Below are 4,354 nucleotides of genomic sequence, written 5' to 3'. Positions count from 1 at the left end.
TTTTTAAAACTTATTTTTTATTTCTTTAAATTTCATATTGGAGTGGCTCAGACAGTAAAGAATCTGCCTGCAATGCAGGAGACCAGGGTTTGATCCCTGGGATGGGAAGATCCCTGGAGAAGGGAATGGCAGCTCACTCCAGTAATCTTGCCTGGAGAATTCCATGGACAGAGGAGCCTGGAGGACTATAGTACATGGGGTCACAAAGAGTCTGACAGGACTGATTGAATAAAACTTTCACTTTTCATAGCTGATTTACTATGTGTCAGTTTAAAGTATACAGGGAAGTGATTTAGTTACATAAATACATATATTTATTCTTTTTCAGATTCTTTTCATACAGTCTATTACATAGTTTTGCATAGAGTTCCCTTTCAGTTCAGTTCAGTTCAGTCACTCAGTCTTGTCCAACTCTTTGCAACCCCATGAATTGCAGCACGCCAGGCTTCCCTGTCCTTCACCAACTCCTGGAGTTTACCCAAACTCATGTCCATAGAGTCAGTGATGCCATCCAGCCATCTCATCCTCTGTTGTCCCCTTCTCCTCCTGCCCCCCAATCCCTCCCAGCATCAGGGTCTTTTCCAATGAGTCAAATCTTCGCATGGGGTAGCCAAAGTATTGGAGTTTCAGCTTTAGCATCAGTCCTTCCAAAGAACACCCAGGACTGATCTCCTTTAGAATGGACTGGTTGGATTTCCTTGAAGTCCAAGGTCAAGAGTCTTCTCCAACACCACAGTTCAAAAGCATCAATTCTTCAGTGCTCAGCTTTCTTCTCAGTCCAACTCTCACATCCATACATGACTACTGGAAAAACCATAGCCTTGACTAGACAGACCTTTGTTGGCAAAGTAATGTCTCTGCTTTTCAATATGCTATCTAGGTTGGTCATAACTTTTCTTCCAAGGAGTAAGCATCTTTTAATTTCATGGCTGCAGTCACCATCTGCAGCGATTTGGGAGCCCCCCAAAATAAAGTCTGACACTGTTTCCACTGTTTCTCCATCTATTTCCCATGAAGTGATGGGACCAGATGTCGTGATCTTCGTTTTCTGAATGTTGAGCTTTAAGCCAACTTTTTTATTCTCCTCCTTCACTTTCATCAAGAGGCTTTTTAGTTCCTCTTCACTTTCTGCCGTAAGGGTGGTGTCATCTGCATATCTGAGGTTATTGAGATTTCTCCCAGCAATCTTGATTCCAGCTTGTGCTTCTTCCAGCCCTGCATTTCTCATGATGTACTCTGCATATAAGTTAAATAAGCAGGGTGACATACAGCCTTGAGTTCCCTTTGTTATACAGCAAGTCCTTATCAATTACCTATTTTATAGTTAAGTGTGTGTATATATGTTAATCTCAAACTTCTAATTTATCTGCTCCCACCTCCCCCACCCCCCACAATCTTCCTCCTTTGGTAACCATAAGTTTGTTTTCTAAGTGGTGAGTCTGTTTCTGTTTTGTCAATAAGTTCACTTGTATTATTTTTTGATTCCAAATATAAGTGATATCATATGATATGTCTTCTGATTTACTTCACTTAGTATGATATCTAGATTAATTCATGTTGCTGCATCTGGCATTATTTCATTCTTTTTTATAGCCGAGTAATATTCCCCTGTATATACATACCACATCTTCTTTATCCATTCATCTGTTGATGGATATTTAGGTTGCTTCCATGTCTTGGCTGTTGTAAATAGTACTGCAATGAACATTGGGGTGCATGTATATTTTTAAAGTATGGTTTTCTCTAGATACATGCTCCAGATCAATGTCACTGAGGAACACAGACACAAAAATTCTCAACAAAATACTCTCAAAACAAATCCTACAATACATTAAAAGAATCATTCACCATGATTAAGTGGGATTTATCTGAGGGATGCAAAGACTTTTCAATACCTGTAAATCAATCAGTGTGATACAACACATTAACAAATTAAAGAATAAAACCATATGATCTTCTCAATAGATGGCAGCAAACCTTTTGACAAAATTAAAAATATCTTTATAGTAAGACTCTAGAAAGTGGGCTTGGAAGGAATATACCTCAGTATAATAAAGGCCATAGATGACAAACCCAGGGACTTCCTTCTTAATCTCAGTAAGGTTGTCACCAATGCCAATGCCACTGATATCCCCCAATTACCTAAATAAAACTGCACAAACTTTATAACTAGGTAAAAACCTTCCCTATGAACATTAAGCTATTTCCAATTTTACAAAAATGGATTCTTATGCTTTCAGGGAGATGGAAATTAAATAATATAGTAGAAAGAGCTTTGAAGTAAAACGGCTCCTCACCAGAGTATATACCATTTTATATTAACAACAGGATTGTCACACTTTAGGTAGACACGATACACTGGAATACTTTTCTTTCTTTCAAAGAGCAGCATGCCTGGAGCAGAGAAGCTGAGCAGGAGAATAGCTTCACCCATCAGATAGAAATTGGATACAAGAGGAGCTGTAAGAGGGGATTTGTTCCTGACCCACAGGAGAGCAAAGACCAGGAACACCTGATGCTCCAGAGGCCATTTTTTTTTTTTAATCAAATCAACTGCTAACAACTTTCTGGATAATGGTTTTACTGTGAACCACAAGTAAAGGAGTGCAAGATGTTAAAAATAACATCAAAATTTCGATAGCACAAGCTTTGATTGTTAACGAATCCTGTCAGCCAAGAGACTAAGGTGGCTGTCCTTTAAGCCTCTGTGTTTTCAAGAGCAGACCATCGTGTAATGTAATAACTCTGGTCTGGGGGAGATGTTCTTGAAATGTATTCATTCAATGGGAGAAGGGACCTGTGCTGATGGTCCCAGGGCACTGGCCTCGCTCTGCTTCTCTTGGCATTTCACAAGGCAGGCTGCAGGTGCTTCCCCAGGAGTCCAACAATGGCCTCATTCTGGTATCAACTATTCAAATTTTGTTGAAGAATAAAATGTTTTACTGTAACTCTAAGAACTATGGGACTGTGAACTAAGGAAATAGAGTGTTTACTATTAGGCTTCCATAATTTTTGCTCTCCTTTGGGTCAGGAATTAAAGGCCCTTATGGTGAGCTCTCTCTGAAAAATGGTCAGGAATTTAGGTCAGGAATTTAGTCCAGTGGTGGGGTCACAGCTCAAAATATTAGTCTTCTTTCTTTGTGAGCTGCTTTCAGAGTTGATCTACAATACTTGCAATTAAACCAAACTATATCTTTGACTTCCCTGGTGGCTCAGATGGTAAAGCGTCTGCCTATAATGCGGGAGACCCGGGTTCAATCCCTGGGTGGGGAAGATCTCCTGGAGAAGGAAATGGTAACCCACTCCAGTATTCTTGCCTGGAAAATCCCATGGACCGAGAAGCCTGGTAGGCTACAGGCCGCGGGGTCACAAAGAGTCGAACACGTCTGAGCGACTTCACTTTTACTTTTCGTATCTTTGCTAAAGTCTTTCCTGGAATAAACCTAAAACCACCCAGGTGGCTACTTTGAAGGTGGAAACTCTCGATGTTGATAAAAAAAAAAAATAATTTACCATGTAGTCATATTTTCTATGTTAATTTGTCTCTGTCTGTAACACAGAGTGACTAACAATTTTAGATTCTGTTTTCTAAAATCTGTTATTTTAGAGTCTTTATTTCTTAAATTTCTGGGAGCTATGGACCCATAGTTTGATGTTTCATAAGTCTTTGAAATGTATTTACTTCATTTTAATGCTAAAAAGCTGCTGCTACACTTTGGCCACCTGATGCGAAGAACTGGCTCATTAGAAAAGACCGTGATGCTGGGAAAGATTGAAGGCAGGAGGAGGGGCATGACAGAGGATGAGATGTGTGGATGGCATCACTGACTTGATGGATAGGAGTTTGAGCAAGCTCCAGGGACAGGGAAGCCTGGTGTGCTGTAGTCCATGGTATCACAAAGAGTCAGACATGACTGAGTGACTGAACTGAACAGACCCATCTGTGATAGAATTTGATTCACAATATATTTCAGTTAAATTTAAATGCAAAAGGTAATTAAAGGATAATTAAAAGGATATTAATATCTATTGCAAAGGTATTTTATTTATCTGTTTATCTGACTTTCAATTTATTGACAAATCTATCTGGAAACAAAGCAGAGAGGGGAAGAGAAAGAGAAGAAAGAAGAGAAGGGAAAGGAGGAGGAGCAGAGAAAGGATGAAAAAATAAATGAATTAGTGTCTGCAAGAAATACTTCATTTTAGAGCATGGAATTTTGATCTCTGTTAAACAATGCTTTTACACTTACAGTTGAAGTCTCAGAAAGATCCAAAACAATCTATATTATCTATGAGTTTTACAGGAAAAGATTTTCCCCCGTTTTCCTATCTTCTCAAAGAAAATATCCTAAAC

The 4,354-nt window shown here is 39.1% G+C and overlaps 1 non-coding gene across 1 annotated transcript; it reads left to right on the top strand.

Annotated features, from left to right (window-relative positions):
• Positions 1 to 3,201: 3,201 nt before the first annotated feature.
• Positions 3,202 to 3,273, top strand: TRNAY-AUA (transfer RNA tyrosine (anticodon AUA)). Its single transcript has one exon. It is a non-coding gene; the product is annotated as a tRNA-Tyr (tRNA).
• The last annotated feature ends 1,081 nt before the right edge of the window (positions 3,274 to 4,354 follow it).

This window comes from Ovis canadensis, chromosome 2 (assembly GCF_042477335.2).
Source record: "Ovis canadensis isolate MfBH-ARS-UI-01 breed Bighorn chromosome 2, ARS-UI_OviCan_v2, whole genome shotgun sequence".
In the NCBI taxonomy this organism is placed as follows: domain Eukaryota; kingdom Metazoa; phylum Chordata; class Mammalia; order Artiodactyla; family Bovidae; genus Ovis; species Ovis canadensis.
The sequence above is the reverse complement of the archived record's forward strand: the minus strand, read 5'-3'. Positions and strand labels throughout refer to the sequence as shown.